At 44.1% G+C, this 8,764-nt stretch overlaps 1 non-coding gene across 1 annotated transcript; it reads left to right on the plus strand.

Moving 5' to 3' along the window:
• The first annotated feature begins 2,364 nt into the window (after positions 1-2,364).
• On the plus strand, positions 2,365-2,437 carry TRNAV-CAC (transfer RNA valine (anticodon CAC)). Its single transcript has one exon. It is a non-coding gene; the product is annotated as a tRNA-Val (tRNA).
• The last annotated feature ends 6,327 nt before the right edge of the window (positions 2,438-8,764 follow it).

Below are 8,764 nucleotides of genomic sequence, written 5' to 3' on the forward strand. Positions count from 1 at the left end.
AACCTGCTGCACCTGCAGTTTTCCCATCTTAGTTGATGGGCAACTCCATCCTTCCATAAGCTCAGGACAAGAATTTTCTCTGACACAGTATTTTCCTCGAACCTCACATCCAATTAGTTAGGAATTCGTGTTTTCTCCGTCAAATGTGAACCTTTGTCTATACAATTCCTCCCTTTCGTGACTCTGAATTTGGTCAAAGGACTCCCTTGATAAAGGCGGCGAGATCACTTGAACGCTCCAACCTTGGCTCCTTCACGCTTAGTCTCGGGATCGTGGGTTGGGCGGCCGTTGAGCTTTTTCTTGGGCTCTATCCCTCTTGCGAGTCTGTCGTCTAGGGCCAGGGGCAGGGCCCGCCCTCAGCACGGCTCGTCTGGCCTGGTCTGGAACCCACACCCCTTCCTTCTAGGCCTACAGGGAAGCTCCAGAGGGCGTTTTATTTGGTTTGCGGGAACCCAGCGTGGCTCGGGTGTATGTTTGTGGTTCGCCGGGCGCCGACTGCCCTTCCCGCTCCTGTAGGGGAAAGGACAATTGCCTCTTTCTCCTGCCCACGAGGGACCGCAAAGGGTCTGGAAGGGACAGAAAGACAGTGCATCCTCTCCTTTGGCCGGATGTGGAGGGAGAAATATAAAATATGGAGGGCAGGAAAGGCGGGGCGGGGGGGGGGAAGTGGATCTCATGAAATTTCCTGATCTAAAGCTACTTTGAAGTCTTTTTTGGAACTCAGCCCTCCAATGCTGGTGAGGATGGCGCGGTACAGTCGCATCTTCGACTGCATTTTGAGCCAAAGCAGAAAAAGGCAGAGCACCGAGGCTTGTCCACTGAGCATGCTGCCTCCGCCTTACTCACGGTGGGAGCCCTGGAACTTCTAGTGTGAAGGCAAAGCGGTAACCGCCGCACTAAGAAAAGCAACTGCTGGAGAAAATGGCACATCCTTCCCCAAACTTTTAAAGCTTTACTTCTAACGGAAACTGGAGGGGGAGGGGGAGGGAGGGAGGGAGGGAGGGAGAGGGAGAGGGAGAGGGGAACAACATTAAAGTCTTTCAGCAAAAAGAACAAACACATAGGGACAGAGATTGGATTGGTGGTTACCAGAGGGGAAGGGGGGAGGGTGGAGGGTGAAAGGGATAATTCGGTACATGTGTGTGGTGATGGGTTGTAATTAGTATTTTGGTGGTGAACATGATGTAGTCCATGCAGAAATAGAAGTACAATGATGTACACCTGAAATTTTTGCAATGTTATAAACCAATGTTACTGCAATAAAAAAAAAAAAAAAGAAACTCTTTCTGCCTATTGGCCTTGCTGTGAGGTGAACGTAAAAACCCCTACAGACACAGGCTTTCTGTGAAAACCGCTTTTACCTCTTTGTCTGTCCTAGGTTAAAATTCTCACTCCATGACCTGTTGAACAGGAAAATTACAAAAGGCAAATAAAAGAAGTTTCAGGTATTGTAAAAATAAAAGAAAATTGTCCTTCAAAAAGAATCTAAAGCCCGATGAGGGAGAAACTGAACAATCGTGAAATCTGCATGGACGGCCTCTGGCTCCTCTACGGATTTATACTAGGCCTGGGCTTCAAACGAATTTCATACAGGCCCGGAGAGGTAGCTCTGCCTGTGTTGGATGTTCGATATTTTAAACTGCCAAATGTTTGACATAGCCTTCTTTGCTACGGTACTGGCTAAAATATACAAGCGTGATTAAAGTATTGGATTTAAATTGAGTCGAATATAATAAGCGACAGCAGCAGGAACCGGAGGGACCCTTTTTGCCCAGAGGATACCAAAGAGACCCTCTTTTGGCCAGAGGACAGCAGAGAAGCGCTGAGACGAAAAGGCCTGCGCGGAAAGAGCGGGCAGATTGTGCGTATCGGAGCAGAGGGGAGGGCAGGCAGAGCCGGTCCTAAGGTTCACGGGTGAATTCGAAGCGCCGGTCATTTGTCGCGAGCCCAGAGCAGTGACCGCCGGCGCGATGAAAAAGGCCACCGAGGCGAGGATCCGTAGCCCCTCCGCTTTTGGGGAGCGGGGGGCGCATGAGGCTCAGATGCAACGAACGGGCGTGCTCCTGCAGCTTCTGGGAGCCGGGATCAGCGGGGGCGGCTCCTGCACAAGGGCGCCTAGTTCTGGAAGTGGAAACCCTACGTGTGGTCCGGGATCCTGAAGTCAAACTGTGGGGTCCCAGGGCCCTCGCTTCAGAGGTAGGCGCGGAACTCTGAGCCAGGGCCTCTCGGGAGCCGCAGTATCCTTGCCTGAGGGATTCGCCGGTGCTTCCCGGGGCCTTTTCTTTCAAAAAGTTGGTGGCCAGAATAGCTGTGGCAGGACCCAAGGTTTTCATGAACATATCCTTAAGTTTCAACCTTCATCATGTTTCCGTAGTGTAGTGGTTATCACGTTCGCCTCACACGCGAAAGGTCCCCGGTTCGAAACCGGGCGGGAACAATCTTGTATTTTTCCTGACTACTTTCATGTTTGAAAAACAAAAAAAGGAGGAGAGCTGGCGTGGAGGTGCAGGCGCAGCTGCATTTTCGACTCACAAGAAACATGGGAGAGCTTCAATTACAACCTGGAAGCCTACTCAGCACTAGGAAACAAGCCTTTTTTTCCCGTCTGTTCTGAGTTTGATTGGAGACCAGGACACAATCAGTTCGTCCAAGGAGGGCACAGGACTAGGCTGACTTCCCTTTACCTTTAGATCCAGAAATCCCCTAATGTTCTCATCTAGTGCTTAAATCTGCTCTACAGGCTGACAGGTATCATGTCTCTAAAAACCAGGAACTTCTTTCCTGTGAAGCACGCCTGGCTTTCCCCCATCTGTTGTAAGAGGTTTGGTGGATTCGATCGGAGACATAAAGAGAAACTTTCCAACCCAGACAAATGGATTGAATGTACATTTTATTACATAGGGAAGGGTAAAGCCAAAAGTCCACGAACAGATCCGAACAGGTCAGAATAAAAGGAGGAAACAACATCAGCTTGACCAAAAAGGGAAACTTCAGATCGACCGAGACAGAACAGATTCGAATAGGTCAAATAACAAGAGGGAAAAACATCAGGTCGAACGAAAAGAGAAAAGTCAGGTCGACCGAGAGAGAAACATCAGATCCGGTACTCACAACATCCACGCCCTTACACCGGGAGAGTCCCTTGAGTTAACATAGGTAGGCTGGAGTGTCCATAGACAGAGGTCCTGGGCAAGGCATCCCCCGCACAGAGAGACTCTCATCAGGTTTCAGTTTCCAGCAGTTTATATAGCATGAGCAAGTTCCAGAGTAAGCATTTGTAAAGTAAGCATTTGGTGTTCTCATGCACAAATGGTTATCAGTTGTGTACGTGCATTGAGCCCCCTGGCTATGTCCCAGCCCGGCCCAGATGGCCAGTCCCTTCCGAGCTGTGACTCCCATGGAGTCTTGTAATTTTACAAATTGCAACTATCTTTGTGGGAGAAGGGCCAGTTCCCACCACACACAAAGCCGCTTCATATTTCTTTGTGTGCTGGTGGCTGTAGGTTCACGGACCGGCCAAACATAGGTGTACTCATGTCAAGACACCATCCCAGCACACTTGTGGAACAGGCTGATTTGCGTGATGGAGCAGAAGAAAAAGAACCGAAGACTGCACTTGGGGCTCCAGCCAAAGACAGGTAGATGCTGTCTCATGCTCCACTAACTGAGCTGGTCTGGGCATGAAAAGGAGCTTGTACACGTGTGGTTATCAGGGGAGCCCTCTGAGCCAGTTCAGAGACCAGGGAGCAGACAGACTCCGCTCCTCACCCCGAGAGCCAAGCCTACATCTTACTCAGAAGGAAACCAAGGTTCAGAAAGAGAGCATGTCCTTGGCTCTGCCACACACAGTGCTGAAGCTGGACTAGAACGGAACACAGACCAGTTTCTTCGTGGTCAGGCCTCAGAGCCCAAAGCGTCGCCCAGGCTGGGAGAGGTAAAGGGTGATGAGCTGCGGGATAAAGGCTGGGAACCTTGCACAGCTGCATTCAGCCCTGGGCCACTGGGAATTGCTTCCACTTCTCTCTGGGTCTCAGAAGTCCAATCTTTACTTTCAGAATTTTCATCTAGAGAGGCCAAATTAGAGTCCTTGTGTGACTCCCTGGTGGTCCAATGGCTAGGAGTAGGCGCTTTCACTGCAGGAGGCCTGGGTTTGACTCCTGGTCAGGGGAACTCGATTCACAGTGTCTCCTCCAGCAGTGATCTCTGCACTTCAGAGATGTGGTTTGCCGCAAGATCAAGATGAGTCCCTGCCACAGTTTCCAAGACATCGCCCAGGCTGGGGTAGGTAAAATGTGATGTTTTGACCTGATCCAAGCAGACAGAGGCATCCTGATTTGTGGTGAGTATTCAACTGTACCCCTCCCCAAAGCGGGAGGTAGTGACCAAGCTTCTATTTCCAGGATTTCTGTGGAGTTCAAGGACACTATACGGATGGGATTTTTTTTGTTGCATTTCCATTCTTGCTGAATCTGTAACTCAAAAAAAGGTCTAGCTGTAGATAAATTAGTGGTCTCAGTACAGGTATAAGAAAAAAAATTCAAGTTGATAATAAGGATGAATTTTGAATAGTTTCAAACACTTTAAAGAATCCTAATAACTGATGTATAATGGCATAGAAAAGTTTTGCCATGTCATATTTCTAAACATGACTCCTTGTATGCATCAAGCTGCTTTACTAAGTTTGGTCTAAAAGCTACTTTATGTTGTCTTCCAAATTTTCTGCAATATTGGTAGCATAGTATTCTACTTTATACAAGTCGTGGATTTATTTTCTCTTCAAAATCCTAATGATCCCAATACTGCATAAATCTCCTATACTGGTTTTGCTGATCAAATAAGCAAACTTTAATTCCAGTAAATATTTAAGTTATAAAATTTAAAATTATCTGTTGATGTAAACGAAGTATACCATATAACATCTTTTAAATGGAGATTAAGTCTTATAATTCTAGAAATTATGGTGACTCAATTATTCCACTTACAATTTTTGGGTAAACATTTTTAGGTATCATCTAATATGTGAGTCCAACATGCATTTCTCTATTATGTGTCAGATAAAGTAGTATTTTAAGATCAATTATTATCTTTAAGTTCTTTGACTGATATTAAATTGAGTTAATTAATGTATAATCTTTGCCTGGGGATTTTCCAATTAAGATAGAATAACACAACACCTTTTTATTATAATGCTACTCTATAATGCTATATTTTATAGGTTATAGAGTGGCGGTATGTTATCAGGTTAGGAGGAAGTGTGGGTATCTTTAGGGGATGTTGGTGAGTGTGGCTATCACTGTCACTTTAAGAAGTATAAACACATGCAATGTCTGCTCCAGGAAGTAAAGAGTTGTCACTGGACACCTGCTATTTTCTTGAAGTGCTTGTTTATTTCAAAGGAAAAGAAATCATAGTTCTTGGTTACCTGACTTCTAGATCTGAAGTCATCCATTTTCCCACTCTTCATTATGCTTCTCTTGTCTTGCTCACTGCTAGTGACCCTAGGCCTGAGTGGGTGGATGTGCCTGGGAAGGATAGAGCATGAACCAGTTATGTTCCCAGCACTCTGCTCCTTTTTGATGCTTCTAGATATAGGCACCTCGGGGCAGGGACCTTGGGTTTACCCATGATGCAGCATCTCTCCCAGAACAGGGCCTACCACCTAGTAAGTGCCTAATGATTCTCGGTGACTGAAGGTGTGCTAATGCAAGTTCCTGGAAAGCTGAAGAGGAAGAGAAGAAAGTGGACAAGATTGGGGGTAGCCTAGAGTATGAGGGATGGAGAGATGCAGACGGACTCAGATGCGTAGGTGGGGAAAGAGAGAGAGAGAGAGATGGAGAGAGAGAGTCCAAGAACCAGGTTTAGTGGGTAAAAGCCAAAGAGTTCTTATTTTGCTCCTGAGATTCAACAGAAGAACCAAGGGAAAGTGAGCCAATAACGAAGGATCCAGGGCTGCACAAGATGCATTGTCAGGTACGGGATGCTGTTAGTTCCAATGATTTTTCTCAAATGGGATAATTTTTGTAGAAATACCCAAGCACTGTCAAGGAATCACATAGAGACAGTTATTGGCATGGATAATGCACCCTAGCATAGGAGGGAGACCAGTCATTAGATTGTGTGCATCCATCGAAGGCAAAAATGCAATTCATAAAGGAAAGGGAAGAGGAACAAATGTCTGGGACTGGTAGTTTTTTCCCCTCCAACTGATAAGCTGCTCGGCAGGAAGCAATCTTGGGTCATTCTGGCCAGTCTTCTTTGGATCTGATTAAGTATGTCACAGTCAAAATAATTACAATTATTAGAAGACTTTCTAAACATCTTGGAAGTTTAGCTGCTCAACATATGCAATAGGGTATCTCTGGGTAATATCCACATTGTCCTACTGTTGTACCTTCCACTTCGATGAGTCAGGAGGGCACCACTCCTTTTGTTAGAGTATTAGATGTATAGAAAGTTTGTTGTGCTGGCAAGAGTATGAAGAAAAAGGCTCTTTCATCGAGTTGAAAAAATACATTAGAATATAAATTGGCACACCTATTGAAGGCAAATGAAGAACCTGTAAAGAGATGCCTTCAGCTTCTGGCAAAGGTGGAGTGACAGAAATCAGATTTACTCTTCTGCCTGAAATCTCACCCTCCCCTTCTCCCATGCACCCAAAGAAAAGAAAAAGACAAAATACTTGAAATACCAGTTTTCTAGACACTGGAAATCAGGCAACAAAGACAGCAACCCCTGCGAGATGAGGAACAAACAAGATGAACCCTATCATTGGCCCAGCTTACTCCTTTCAGAGAGATTCCAGGCTGGGCAGGAAGAGGGGAATCTGAGGCCAGCTCTTTGGATTGTGGGCATGAAGCTGAGTATCCATGGAGAGCAAGGCAGCTGGAGTTCATAGGACAAAGATCCAGTGTTGAGAGAGATGGACAGAGAGAGAATCCAGGCACAAGGAAAGGATTTCCCTCAAGTATTCAGCAGATACTGATCAGGGCATGCTTATGAAGAAATTGCCTGTGGCTACGGGAAGAAACTTCTGAAAAGATTACGGAATGGTGCCTGGTGCTTGCACAGGGCAGGAAATCATACTTGCTCCCACCAGCCAGACTAGACTAATAATTCATCGGCCATTGGGAAGAACATTCATGAAGGTCTTGTTTCAGTAATAGGAATATCAGCACTAGATGGACCTACCTAAAAAACATCATAGAAACAACATCCAAAGTGATCACCAACTGTTTACAAGTCACTTAACTATACCCCAGAACAAAACTCAAGAAGATTTATAGGAATACCAAGACAGCAAGTACCCGAGAAGGTAAACTTTCACAATGTCTGGCATCCAATCAAAGAATGCCAGGCATGCAGAGGCAGGAAAACATGATCCTTAATGAGAAGAATAATCAATCAAGACTGAACCAGAACTAACACGATGTTAAAATTAGCAGTGATGACTATAAGACAGTTATTATGACTATATTACATATGTCCAAAGAGTTATGTAGATACATTGAGTGTATACAAATGGCCAGAATCAAACTTTAGAGATGAAAACTAGAACGTCTGAGATAATAAATTCCCCAGATGGAATTAGCAGCAGATTAGACATCACAGAAAAATAGATTAGGGAACAAAAAGCCATGAACAATTGAAAATATCCAAAACGAGACTCACAGTCAAGAAAAAAATTTTTTAATGAACATAGCATCATGAATGGTAGGGCAACTCTAAAAGGCCTAATATACAAGTGATTGGAGTCCCTGAAAAGACTGGGGAAAAATTTTCTGAAGAAGACATTTTTGAAGACACGATGACAGAAAATTTTCTAATCATAATGAAAATTATAAAACCACTGATCCAAGGAGACAAATGAACCCCAAGTACCAGAAATATGAAGAAAACTATATCTAGTCACATCATATATAAATCGCTCAAATCCATTGAAAAGGAAAAAAATCTCCAAAGCAGCCACAGGAAATTGACACTGTACATACAGAAAACAAAAATAAAGATCATATCAGATTTCTCATCAGAAGCAGTGCATGTGAGAAGACGGTGGAGCAATATCTTTAAATGACTGAAGGGGAAAAAGTCAAATGTGGAATTTTATGCCTCCTTCCCCCAAAAAATCTTTCAAAAATGAAGGTGAATAGTGACATTTACAGACATACAAATGCTGAAAGACTTCATCACCAGCAGATCCACACTACAAGAAATGTTATAGGAGTCCTCCAGGAAGGACACCGATACCAGAAGGAAATCTGGATGTACACAAGGGATGAAAGACAAGGGAAATGGTATCTGCATGGGAAAACATATAAGATTTATTTCTTAGTATTTAAATCTTTTTAAATACATGGAAGAGATTAAGCAAAAGTAATAACAAATGGATTGTGGGGTTTATAACATTTGAAAAGTAAAATGCTGGACACCAGTATCATAAAGGCAGGCAGGGGAGAAATGTGAAGAGGTATGACATCTCTTGCAGGCAGACCATGGTAAGTTAAAGATGTATGTTATAAATCCTAAAGCAGTCGCTGAAATAACAAAATAAAGAGTTATAGCTATTAAGCCAACAAAGGAGAGAAAATGGGATCACGTACAAAACCAGGTAAACACTATGATAGAGTAATTGCTCTTCCAGGATTCTACCCTATAGATATGTGTACAAGAATGATGACTGCAGTATTATTTGTAATAATAAGCACGCAGAATGAAATTAATTTGAAAAGTATATGGAAAAGGTAAAATAAATACCAGTACAAACAAG

Source organism: Ceratotherium simum, chromosome 2 (genome assembly GCF_057802395.1).
Source record: "Ceratotherium simum simum isolate JZ-2026a chromosome 2, ASM5780239v1, whole genome shotgun sequence".
Taxonomy (NCBI): Eukaryota; Metazoa; Chordata; class Mammalia; order Perissodactyla; family Rhinocerotidae; genus Ceratotherium; species Ceratotherium simum.